This window comes from Zootoca vivipara, chromosome 1 (assembly GCF_963506605.1).
Source record: "Zootoca vivipara chromosome 1, rZooViv1.1, whole genome shotgun sequence".
Lineage (NCBI taxonomy): Eukaryota > Metazoa > Chordata > Lepidosauria > Squamata > Lacertidae > Zootoca > Zootoca vivipara.
Window position 1 is genome coordinate 18,993,493 of NC_083276.1, and position 14,110 is coordinate 19,007,602.

Consider the following 14,110-nt stretch of genomic DNA (forward strand, 5'->3'; position numbering starts at 1 on the left):
GTATGAGAGAGAGAAATGTCTGTGCTAAATTACCAAAATTAAATACAGTCTTTCTGTAGGCCAACTGGCACCCAGTTCTAGGGGCAAAACTGAATGCAGCTGTCATTTCTAGATATTTGGCGCATCCTAGATATGCATTGCATTGCTCTATGCTATATCTCCGACAAGGTGATGGCAGCTGTTGATTATGGTGGACTGAATCCCTATAGTTAAGCTAGAGAAACTAGACAAATTCATTTACAACTGAGCCAAGAAGAGTAAGGACTCTCCAAAGGACTCTGGGAATGTCTCAAGTTAATGTGGAAAGATGCCACTGAGAGAAAGAGCGGTATTGTGGTTAGTGTTGGACTAGGGCCTAGGAGACCAGGATTCAAATCTGCACCCGGCCATGAAGCTCATGGGGTGACCTTGGGCTATTCATTATCTCTCAGCTTAACCTGCCTCACAGGGTTGTTGTGGAGATTGAACAAGGAGAGGGAGAACCATGTAGGCCACCTTGGAGCTCCTTGGAGAAAAAGGTGGGATATGAAAATATATATGATTAAACAATTGTATCCATGTAAGAGACAGGATATTGTCTCCCTGCTTATTTAACTTATATGCAGAATTCATCATGAGAAAGGCTGGACTGGATGAATCCCAAGCCTAAGTTTGCCGGAAGAAATATCAACAACCTCAGATATGCTGATGACACAACCTTGATGGCAGAAAGTGAGGAAGAATTAAAGAACCTTTTAATGAGGGTGAAAGAGGAGAGCGCAAAATATGGTCTGAAGCTCAACATAAAAAAAACAACTAAGATCATGGCCACTGGTCCCATCACCTCCTGACAAATAGAAGGGGAAGAAATGGAGGCAGTGAGAGATTTTACTTTCTTGGGTTCCATGATCACTGCAGATGGTGACAGCAGTCACGAAATTAAAAGATGCCTGCTTCTTGGGAGAAAAGCAATGACAAACCTAGACAGCATCTTAAAAAGCAGAGACATCACCTTGCCTACAAAGGTCTGTATAGTTAAAGCTATGGTTTTCCAGTAGTGATGTATTGAAGTGAGAGCTGGACCATATATCGCCGAAGAATTGATGCTTTTGAATTATGGTGCTGGAGGAGACTCTTGAGAGTCCCATGGACTTCAAGAAGATCAAACCTATCCATTCTGAAGGAAATCAGCCCTGAGTGCTCACTGGAAGGACAGATCCTGAAGCTGAGGCTCCAATACTTTGGTCATATCATGAGAAGAGAAGACTCCCTGGAAAAGACCCTGATGTTGGGAAAGATGGAGGGCACATGGAGAAGGGGACGACAGAGGATGAGATGGTTGGATAGTGTTCTCGAAGCCACCAACATGAGTCTGACCAAACTGTGGGAGGCAGTGGAAGACAGGAGTGCCTGGCGTGCTCTGGTCCATGGGGTCACGAAGAGTCGGACACGACTGAACGACTAAACAGCAACAACAAGAGATGGGAGAAACTTTTTTTATGTATGGTGAATATCTTTTATCAATGATTGGTGCAAATAGAGTTAGTTTGTTGAATATCTTCATTTGTACAGATCATAATCTGTAGATCTATTACCAAGCAATTAATTAATTAATTAATTAATTAACAGCCCTTCACTGTATGGTCCCAGGGTGGGATACATCATTAAAAAGAATATTAAAAACAATTCTAAGCAACTCACAACCACAAAAAGGAGGCGGGTGGGTCTTAGAAACATACAGAATAAAAAGGTGTGTCTTCAGCATTTGCTAAAAACTGTATGATGAAGGCACCAGATGCACCTCTGTACTGATGCATTGTTCTTTTTTCTTCTTTCTTTCTAAACCAAGTATCAAAAAAATGGGGAAATTGCACCCTCACCCCTTTGGAATATCCCACTTGCTTGTTTAGCCAAAGGGTCTAATCCTTTCGGAATTTGATAACTGTTCCATTCCGTGCCAGGAAGGTAAACCAACTGTGCAATCCCCGGCCCTCGATCACTGCAATCTCAGTTATTCAGACACATCTTTCCTCTGACTGGTTCTACCTTTCTCTACACTCCACAAGTTTTTTTAAAAAAGGACAGCTTGCCTTTCTAAGAGCTTCGAGAGGCTGTCATGGCAGATCCATTAATTCCTTTTGGCATTGCGAAAGTAGGTTTCACAGCTTATTAAGTGTGGGAACACACGGCGGACGACTTCAGAGTCCATTTGTCCCATATTGATAGGGCTATTAGGATTCTCCTGGGGGTACAAAGGACATCTGTGACATCCGGAGATGCATATCTGATGGGCTGTAAGATGAATTTCAGCACTGGTCCCTAACACACACTTCCCAATTGTTAGTAAGCCTTATGAATTATTAGTAGAATATCCAGGGCCGTCTCAAGCCGGTCGGGCGCCCTGGCACGGAGATCGCTCCGGCGCCCCTGCCCTAGGGGGCGGGTGCAGCACGCAGCACGACTTCTGCGCTGCTTTGCCGCGCAACGCCCTCCTGTCGGCCTGGCGCCCTGGCGCCCCGTGCCACTGAGACTACCCCTAGAGCCGGGCCTGAGAATATCAACCACTATTTGTCTAACAGCAATGGATGCGGCAATATTTTCTATGAGAGATTATCTCATCATAGCCAGTGCTGTGCACTTTGGACCTTAAAAATAATAATAAAGGAATAAGAAGTATGCATAAAGAAGCAAAAGCAACCAAGAGACTTATGTCACCTTAAAGATGAGCACATTTATCTCCCATGGCACAGGATTTCATGGAATCATAAAACATAGGACGAACTTGCTGGATCTGACCAATGATCTATCTAGTTAAGCATCTTGTCCTCACAGTGGCTGGCCAAATGTCTGGGGGAAGCCTTCATGCTGGACCTGAGCACAACTGCTGAGAAAAGGAGGCAACACGTCGACCAGTTCTTGGGCAAATTATAACTGTTTTAATCTGTAGTAAACCATAAACCAGACAGTGATCCAGGATAATCATCTGTTTCGGTTAATGCTTCTTCAGTTTTATAACTAAAAGAAATATAAGTCAATAATCATGTCATACATACTATTAAATAATACATTATAATCAGGTCAATAGCCGGCATGGACACGAATCTATACAGTCCATATTATTTTCACAATGCAAAAATACAGGAAGATACAACAATAAAACAAAAATACAACATACCTAGTACTTGCGTGTACTCTGCGGAACAGGGGTCATACTCATATGTAACCCCTGCTGCCCTCGGGTGGGGCAGAGGCTATCCACCTGAGGTAATTGAGAAGGCTAGAGTCAAATCTGGTGCCAAACAACGCTCTACTCTTTTACACCAGCTTGCCCCACCCGAGCCTTCTAACAGAGTTACAGTTTCATTAGAGTATTCTCCTTATACTGACAAAATCATTAAGTTGATACGGAAACACTGGCACATCCTTTGGAATGTGCCAGGTTGCTTGGATTTCCCTTTGATAGGACTTAAACAGACTAATTGTCTTAAAAACTTCTTAGTGCATACAGATGTTAACAGACTATCTTGCACCCGCATCTCTGGGGGTCCTGTGGGTCATTTTAGATGTGGGAGGTGTCCCGCTTGTCCTCTGGCCTTGCAAACTAAGGTGATTTATAATGAAAAGACAAAATTCAAGTTTGTTATTAACCATTTCAGCACATGCCAAACTAAAGTGGTAGTATACTTAATCAGATGCCCATGTAACTTATTTTATATAGGTTCAACTACTCGGGCGGTGGGAATACGAATTGGTGAACACCGATCCCGCATTAGGAATGCAGTCCTGGAAGCACCCTTGGTCGAGCATTTTTTAGCCAACAATCATTCAGACTTGGACTTGCTGTACACTGTCTTGTGGATTAATAGGAGGAAGGGGAATGCTAAATGAGATTATGTTAGATTATATTATTAAGACAGAAAGAATCACAGTTTATTTTCATGTTTAAAACGCTCTATCCAGAAGGATTGAACTCTGAGTTTGATTTGAGTTGTTTTATTTAATTAGATTACTTTCAGGATCTTGAGGTGCATGTTACTTTAAAATTTCATTAGCCTTGGTTGACTAGGGTGTGACCTGTGGTGTTATTGTATATTAAGCCCTTTATTCCTGGCATCAGGCAGAGGGCCTTCTTGGTGGTGGCGCCTGCCCTGTGGAACACCCTCCCATCAGATGTCAAAGAAAAAAAACAGCTACCAGATTTTTAGAAGAAATCTGAAGGCAGCCCTGTTTAGGGAGGCTTTTAATGTTTAATAGATTATTTTATTCATTTTTCTGTTGTAAGCCGCCCAGAGTGGCTGGGGAAACCCAGCCAGATGGGCGGGGTATAAATAATAATAATAATATATTATTATTATTATTATTATTATTATTATTATTGAAAAATAGGATGTCCCAGTTTTTCCAGGGCAGTTGACGGGAATGGATATGGCTAGAAGCAGTCCATCCTTCAAGCGGTGAAAACTTGGATTCAGAGCAGCTATGCTAACTATTCCTCACTTTCCTCAGTTTCTAGCCAATTGCTTTCCATAGAGAGATCCACCCAGAAGAAACTCTTGTTTCTTGTCACTTTTGAATCTTATTATTTATAATCGCCCAGATGAGCAAATTTAAATGTGTGTGTTGCTCTAGGAATGGGGGGAGTTGGGGAAAGGAGGCAAAAATGAGTGTGTGCCCTTCCTTGCCAAAAAATGGTTAGCTGATGACACTGGAAGGTACGTAAAACAAGAGAATCAGATCAGCCTAGGGCATGTCTCATGTCTGCAGTGTCTTTCATCATTTCCTTGAGAAAGTTCAGTGGAAAGAACCCTTACCCACGCCTCTTGCTTCCTGATATTTACTGTGTGTTTTAAAAGTCAACAAGACTTTAATTATACACCTGAGTCTAAGTCCATGCCAGCTTTGGGACGACTCTGAAACTCTTGGATTGCCCATCAAGCAGAGGAAGCATCCTTCATTTCCTTCCTTCTTGGTCTTCAACAAGAATTTCAAATCAGGAAACAACCCCCCCTCCCTTTCATGGCCCCTCCAGGCAAAGAGTATTCCAAGCAGCCTCTGGGTGATTTTGTTTCCCCCATCACTGTTGCCAGGGGAGATGAGAGAGAAGGCAGCTGAAAACAGCCTGAAAATGGTGTGCTTCTTTGAAAACCTGCCAAAGGAAAGAGGTTGTTTTCCGAATCCTGCTGGAACACTTACGGCGGGTCGACTGCTTCCGCTGCTTCCGAGAGGTTGAATGCCTTGCACTTAGCTGTGGCAAACCAGCCTGAGGGAGTGATTCTTCGGTTTGTATCCAGGGCCTTCCATTCTTCACTCAAAATGCTTCTCAGACTTCTTGAATAGGATGAGCCAGAAACACTGGGCTGCAAGACTCAGATGACATAGATGTAGGGCAGTGATGGCGAACCTATGACACGCGCTGCTGTTGTCCCCCCCATTTGTTCTCCCACTCCTCCTACAGCTTGTCTCCACTACAGCTTGTCTCCGCTACAGCTTGTCTCCACTGTTAAAACCCGGATCCTTTTTTTGTTGTTGCTGCTGGTAGCCAGAGATTGTTTTTTAACCCTTTCTCTGCTGTTTTTCTGGCGCTTTGGCAGACTATGATTGGGTGTAACAGCGTTTGTTTTTTAATCCATTCTGTGCTGGTTTTTTTGGCGCTTTGGCAGACTATGTCGGTGCTGCGTGTTAGTTCCAGCGAAGGTATTATCCGTCATTTATTTATGTTCTCTCCCTCCCCCAAAAGCACAGCAGCTTTGGGGCACCCCCCCCAAAAAGAAAATCAACTTTTCCACCCCCCCCAAAAAAACCCTCCAAAACTTTGGTCAGCGGCTCCCCCCCAAAAGCTCAACAACTATGGGCACTTTGTGATAAATAAGGGGTTTTTGTTTTGTTTTGTTTAAATAATTAGTTTTTGGTTTATTAAATACAGTTATATATTACAATTATACATTTTTGGTACCGTATTTAAACTATAAATATCACAAAATTATGGTTTTTGTCTCGAAGTGACACACCACCCGAGTTATGCTCAGTTTTTTGGCAAATTTTGAGACACCAAGCTCAAAAGGTTGCCCATCACTGATGTAGGGAGACATTTACTGTATTATTGCCAGGCCAAAGTCAAGGGGTCTCGACCATGTAATACATTATAAGTGAATTCATTCATGGGTCTCAGCACTGAGAATTATGGGGAAATTTGGACATCAAACACATTGTCACTTTAGCTCCACACACATGATGGTGAAACTGTCTGCTGTTATTAGAGTTGGGCAGATCTGTTGACTTTTACTTCTCTCTGTTCCTCACTTTTCCAATCTTCAGTTCATTACATTTCCACATCAGTTTGTGATTTTCTTTAAGAAGTCCCCTCGCAAAATATGCATTTTGGTGCATATTTCCCCCAATACACACATTTCTACAATCAATTTCCCCGTGTATTTTTGAACGTTACTTTCACTAAGGTATGAATTTTCTGCATGTGCCCCCCAAATACATACATTTTCCTATACTGAATTACAGGATTCAGAGAAATGGGAATTTCGAGAGACGGGTGTGTTTCAATTCACATATTTTAATTGCATTAAAATCTTAATGGAACCACTCCAACTCTTAATTATTATTATTATTTGAATATTTTATTTGTTGAATATAAGAACATGGGATGTGTTGAAGGCAAGGTTCCTGTATTGCAAAGGGAAGGCTGTTGAGGAGACTTCTGTGTAGGCAACAGTCAAAAATAAGGTCAAGAAGAATGGCAGGCTTCCTTTTTTTATCTCCAAAAATAATAGAGCACAGGGGATTGGAAAATAGAGTACAGTACTCCCCCAGGCAAGCCTCATGTTTATTCTGCTCATACAGGTCAAGATACCATCTTCCATATCCCATTTAGATAAATGGCAATGCACAACAGCAACAGGCTCTAGATAATGAAGGGCTAGGAAGCAAATCTTTTTTTTAACCAGAGGCCCTAAATAAAGGAAAAGGAAATAAATTCAATTATTGCTGTACTTGTTCAACATCTGTTTTTACACATGCAGGACCCTTGTTTTCCGGTTAAAGGCTTCCTGAGTGAATCAAATTGCGGTGATCTTTTTAGCCTGAACACAGAAAAGGTTTCAGTGGGTAAATGGAGAATCCTAGAATTGTAGAGTTGGAAGGGATCCCGAGGGAACATCTAGTCCACCCCTCGCAATGCAGGAATCTCAATAAAGAAATTTTAAAAATTTAAAAATTGTCCAGTAGCACCTTAGAGACCAACTTAGTTTGTTCTGGGTATTCAGCAACTTCTCTTTCAAGTCTATATAAGAGAAGTTGCTGAATTACAACTTATTACTAAACTAAAAACTATAGAGAGACCAGGCCTGAATAGAGATATTGGATTATTGTCTCATTACATATGCTAAATCTATTTTTTGTTATCTGCATACTATCCCTTGCTTTTTCCTGTAGGACTAATTCAGTCATTAACAGTCCTCAACAGGTTTACCATACCCATTGAGTCAATCACCCATCTCCTACTAACCTCCTGAGAAAAACCCTACCCCACCCTCCCACTGAAGAAGTGTGCATGCACACGAAAGCTTATACACAGAACAAACTTAGTTAGTCTCTCAGGTGTTATTGGACAATTTCCCCCCTGACTGCGTCAGACCAACACAGCTACCCCCCTGAATAAAGGAATGAAGATGTTATTATGCATGTTGTTCCATCAACCATGAACCAAACCAATCTTTGGGATGAAGCCCCACCCCCCACCCCCCCGAATAGGAGAATGTCTTAGTTTTAAAACAACCACCATACCCTGTCAACGCTGTCCCAAACTTGTTCCACCGCAGTGGAAGAGGAGAAGGAAACTAAGCCTTATGAGGATTGGTTGAAGGAATTGGATATGTTTATAGCTTGGAGAAGAAGGAGACAGAAGTGATATGATGTTGTTGTTTAGTTGTGTCCGACTCTTCATGAACCCATGGACCAGAGCGAGCCAGGCACTCCTGTCTTGCACTGTCTCCTGCAGTTTCGTCAGGCTCATGTTCGTAGCTTCAAGAACACTATCTAACCATCTCATCCTCTGTCGTCCCCTTCTCCTTGTGCCCTCCATCTTTCCCAACATCAGGGTCTTTTCCAGGGAGTCTTCTCTTCTCATGATGTGGCCAAAGTATTGGAGCCTCAGCTTCAGGATCTGTCCTTCCAGGGAGCACTCAGGGCTGATTTCCTTCAGAATGGATAGGTTTGGTCTTCTTGCAGTCCATGGGACTCTCAAGAGTCTCCTCCAGCACCATAATTCAAAATGGAGTTTTCTTGGCAGGGATACTGGAGTGGGTTGCCAGTTCCTGCTCCAGGTGGATATGATAGCCATCTTCAAATATCTGAATGGATGTCACGTGGAAGATGGAGCAAGTTTTTCCCCTCCTGCTCCAGAGGGTGGGACCTGAACCAATGGATTCAAATGATAAGAAAGGTGATTCTGACAAAACATTCAGAAAAACTTTCTGATGGTGAGAGCTGTTTGACAGTGGAACGGACTCCCTCAGAAGGTGGTAGACTCTCCTTCACTGGAGGTTATTAAGCAAAGGTTGGATGTCTGTCTTGCTTTAGTTGAGATTCCTGAATTGCAAGGAGCTGGACTAGATAATTCCTTGGGTCCCTTCCAACTCTAATTCTGTGATTCTATGATATTGTGGAAGCCATAGATTCTGAATATGTTAAGCAAGTACTCTGTAACCATAACACAGCCCAGTATGTGGGAAGCAGGGCTTTCTTTCAGCTGGAACTCACCAGAACTCAGTTCTGGCATCTCTCAGGTGGCCACCATGGCCATTCTAAGAGAACGAAGGAGGCATTCATGATGAGTTCTGGCCCCTCTTTTCCTAGAGAAATACACTGGTGGGAACCATTACAGGACATGACCCAAACAGTCTCCTTTGAAATGTTCTGTATATATTTGGCAGCAAGCTTGCACGCAAGTAGCTGATGGGCCCTTGCCTGTCGAGAAATTGTTGCTGCATTATTTATCCTTCCCAATGCATCACCAAATATGGAAATTTTAGCCACCACTGGATGATTTAATGAGTTTACTAAAAGCTCATCTTTAAGGGGCATTTGAGTGTTGTTGTTGTTGTTGTTGTTGAAATCCACAGTTATGATTAATAACTGGAGCCAACTATTCTACTGGCCTTGAGAAAACGTACCACCCACTTGCAGAGTACAGAAACAGTGGGCACCATGAAAATTCAGCGCTGGCAGAATCCAGGAGGAATTGGGTAGCAGTGGGATTAGTGTCGCTCCCACTCACTAGCAGGCTTCAGTCTCAGTTTGATTTTCTTCCTGCTTTTCCCTGTGGGGAAACTGACAGACTATATAGCACAGAGAGAGTGCTAACTAGCAAGGGAGGCAGCCTACATTGAAGGGGAACTGACACAAGGCAGAAAGTGAAGGTTTCAGTAACATTTCTTTCCTGTTGCTCAGCCTGAATAATAAAATGGTGGGTGATGGTATTATATAGCCCAGGGATGTCCAACTTCAAAGAGAGTGCAATCTACTCCCACAAAAAAAAAAACCACTGGCAGAGATACCCATTCTATTGACCAAGGTTGTTGAGCTCTTTTGGGGAAGAGAGACCCAAGGTTGTTGATGCTTTTTTTGGGGGGGGGATCAATCAGGATCACACGATTGAGCAGGACTTCCCTGATACAGGCTATCTGTGTCTGTTTTTCCCCTGCATCTGAATATAGTTGAACCAAGTGGAAAGGGTACATCAACTCCTTTCAGACACGTCTGATGGAAGGCCAGTCCTTTCTCCAGGGCTTCCTTCACATCCCCTGAAGCTGGGCAAGTGTGAGCAGTGGCAACTGGCCACATCTGTTGCTTTAAATGTGCATGGTTTGTGCACAGTGAGACTAATTTACTAATTTATTATTTACCACAGCTGCTTATATACTGCTTGATTGTGGAAGTTTCTAAGCTGTGTATTAAAAGCCGGCTCCTGTGGTACTTCTTCATCAAGAAAAATCGTAAGTATTGCAGGGGGTTGGGCTAGATGATCCTTGGGGTCCCTTCCAAGTCTACTGATCTGTGGTTCTATGATTCTAGGCAGATCAGAACTGTTTCCATCAACATCACACTACTTTTAAGTAATGACACAGAACTGGGTACTCTGTGTGTGTGTGTGCACGCGCTTCCACTTTAAGAGCAGGGTAGGTTTTAGGCTAAATATGGTGCAGGAAGGGAAATGCATAATGGGAGTGGAAGAAGCACTGTCTGCCTTTAGCACAAGCTGGAAAATTAAAAATGGAGTAAGAAAAAAAAAGCAGATAGCTTCTCTGTGTGGTACAGATTGGTACAATCAGGATCCATTTCAATCAGGTTTAAGGCCCACTTGTGAAATGCCTTCACTGTGGGGAGGCCCAACAAGGCCTGGCCCCTCAATATTGGGGGGGGCTGAGGGGTCCTCAGCTCCATAGATTTGGTTATCTGTCTGTCTGTCTATCTATCTATCTATCTATCTATCTATCTATCTATCTATCTATCTATCATCTATCTATCTATCTATCTATCTATCTATCTATCTATCTATCATCTATCATATCTTCTGGGACGCAGGTGGCACTGTGGGTTAAACCACGGAGCCTAGGGCTTGCCGATCAGAAGGTCAGCGGTTCGAATCCCTCCGATGGGGTGAGCTCCCATTGCTCGGTCCCAGCTCCTGCCAACCTAGCAGTTCGAAAGCACGTCAAAGTACAAGTAGATAAATAGGTACCGCTACAGCGGGAAGGTAAGCGGAGTTTCCGTGTGCTGCTCTGGTTCGCCAGAAGTGGCTTAGTCATGCTGGCCACATGACCTGGAAGCTGTACGCCGTATCCCTCGGCCAATAATGCGAGATGAGCGCCGCAACCCCAGAGTCGGTCATGACTGGACCTAATGGTCAGGGGTCCCTTTTTACCTTTATCATATCTTCTACCTTTCTATCATCCATCCATCCTTCCATCTCCTTCACTTCCTTTCCTCTGCAGGAAATTCTGTGGCCTTTTTGAAAACTTCTTTCAATCCCTCTCCTTGAATCACACACCCAGAGACCGGTTGAGGGTGGGGGTGGGGGGCATGCATGGCATCAGTGTAACTCACCAGGGCCAATTTGACTGCAGAACGAGGACTTCAGTTAGAAGCTACAAGCCCAGCAGCCATAGCTATCTCATCACTTGTGCCATTGATTCCTTTTAGAGATAAATGCACATTATTTTTTCATTTAGTTTGCAACCTGCCAACCATACAGGAAAGACTAGGAAACTATTCAGGCAGATCAGGACACATTAATTCAGAAACACAAGGGGATTTAGACATACAAGTTGGAAGGTCATGGACTTGGGGACATTCTTGGCTTAAGGCAAGTTAGTTCTGTTTAATGGTTGAGGGGAAAGGGGAGTGGATGCCCCATTCTTGTGCCTTAGCAAAAAAAATACTTCAGTCCCTTCCTATTTCATTTTCCTGTGAAACCTCACCGCAGCAGAAAGAGACCCGTTTGCACAAGCTGAGATTCTCCCCTACTGTTCAACCCAGGAAAGAGAAATTCTTAATGAGGAATGGTTGTTAACAGGCCTGATTTTCCTCTCCATTGGATCAATTTTACACTGGCATAGCTCAGATGAATTCCACCGAGCTGTGCAGCGTAATGGAGTGTGGAGTGTCTGGCCCGAAGCCCTTTAAACAAGCTCAGTGCCATTTCTTTCGCTTGTATCCGATAGAATTAGTAAGATTTAAATCTGTGTCGGGGGGAAATTCCTCAAGCAAAGAACACTGTGAGATGTTCGTCGCTTGGCTCATGGTTGCACCCAATAAATAAATGTTGCCTTACTTGGTCCTGCCAATATTTCTGAGCTACAGTGGAAAGGCAAGGCTGGCTTGGTTATCAAGTTATTAATGGTCAAACGCTCATCTGGGTTTGCGACAGAGTGATGCAGGAGGCTGCCTAAGATGACAACACTTTATAAGGAAGAGAGCTCTTGTGCTCTGTTATCAGGCGGAAGGAATGCCCTGCTGCCTTGTTGCATCTGCTTTCATGGCTCAAAACCAGCATAAGAGAAAGAAAGACAGAGAATCAGAGAGATGCTTCATGTGTACCAGTTGTATGTGGGAACTGATTTATCAGTATACAGTTTTGTGCACAGCATTGCTTATAAATAGGACGCATGTGTCTGAAATAGGAGAACCTGTGGTTCTCCTGATGTTGATGGATTCCATCTCCTTTCACCCCTGGTCACGGGACATGATGGTTGGGTCTCATAGGAATTGGCATTCATTAACATCTGGAAGGCCACAAATTCCCCAGATCTGCTGTATGTACAGGTAATACGCAAAAAATTAATATCTCTGGTTGGAATTTTCATGGAAAGCTTGGAGGACATGCCAGTCAGGAAGCTAAGTAAGAAGGGGAAGGGCTGCTCAGTGGCAGAATGCTCCCCCAGGTAGGGCTAAGTAAGATGTCCTGACTGATAACCTAGAGAACCACTGCTGACCATGTTGACAATACTGAGTGAGATGAACCAATGGTCTGAATTGGTATATGGCAGCTTCCTGTGTTCCACGAGCTCTTACTCATATTGCCTCTCTTAAACAAGACTATTTGACGCAGGAAACTCCCAACTCCACTCAGATGCAATTACAGTCATACCTCGACATCTGAAGGCTTCGACTTCCGAAGATTTCGACTTACAAAGTTGAAGCCTCCGGAAGTCCTCCCAGCGCGCGCAGTCGGTGTGTGCGTTCTGCGCATGCGCAGAGCGGCGCAGTTAGCGCATGCACAGAAGCGTGAAATCGTGCTTTGTGCATGCGCCGTAGCGGTGCTTCGACTACCGAAGACTTCGACTTACAAAGACGACCACGGAACGGATCATCTTCGTAAGTCGAAGTACCACTGTAGGTCCAATGGCATGTTGATGGCATCCATCTGTCTCAAGAGACAATGGAGTGCACCTCCGGGGGGAGAAGTCAAACTGCTGGGTTAGCAGCACCAAAGTGAGCTCCCCGGGGCACAAGCCTGGGCATTGTGTATGGGGTTCCTGGGCTGCCCAAATGACAAGCCCCCCCCCCCTCGGCCTCACTGATGCGGTCCCAAGGAAAGCAGAGAAATATGTTTGCCACCAGCTTGGCTGGCAGTGAAAAACATTACATGTGGACTAACCATTTGTTGCCCTTGCATGAAACTCAAAAGCAGCTGCCTGGGGTGAACAGCCAACTCTGCCAAATGGTAGGGCCGGTCCTGGGCTGCTTTGAGACAAAGGGCAGGATGTAAATTTAATAAATAAATGAGAAACAAAAGAAATCACCATACACTAGAGAGGGTAAAGAAGCAAGCTCTTGAGCACACACTTGAAATATGAAATAAATATATTTTTGCAAAAATGGCCACCTTCAGTGGCTCTGAAGAGCTAGAAAGTGAAAGGTTGATGATTTCAAGGGAATTTAGGCCAAGCAATTAAGTTGCAATCCTTTCAGCCCTGAGAGGCATTTTTGTTATAAAAAAAGACTATCGGAAAATGACAAGTGGCATTTTAATTGTGTGGCAGCCAGCAGGGTTGACATACTAATAGGTATTATTCTGGGGAGAATAAAGTGAAGTCAAGGGAACGTTGCCTGCAAACGGGGCTGTTTAGACAGCTGTTAAATTCAGCTGCTGACATCTTCTCTGAGCTTTGCAGGTTTCAACTACATGGGGATTTTATGACACAGCTGATAGGTCTGAGGAGTCCCTCTGTGCTCAGGCGCTCTTTGAGGGAGTTCTGTTGGGTACACAGTCTAACTCTGAAGTTCACGGCACTTCATCTAAGCTCCGCTGTTCATAAAGGTGTGAAGAGAAAATAAGGGTCCTGTGGGCACATCAATGGCACAGTATCTGCCTTGCATGCAGAAATCCCAGGTTCAGTCCATGGCATCTTCAGTTAGGGTTGGGAGAGACGTCTGTCTGAAACCCTGGAGAACTGCGGCTAGTCAGAGCTAAACAAATCAGTGGTCTGACTCTGTAGATGACTGCTTCCTGTCTAATTACTTTTACAGTCTTGCTGAAACAAAAATAGAACAGACACAGGAAACTCCTGGTTCCACTCAGATGCAATTGAGTCCAGTGCCCTCTAGTGGCTAAACTGTA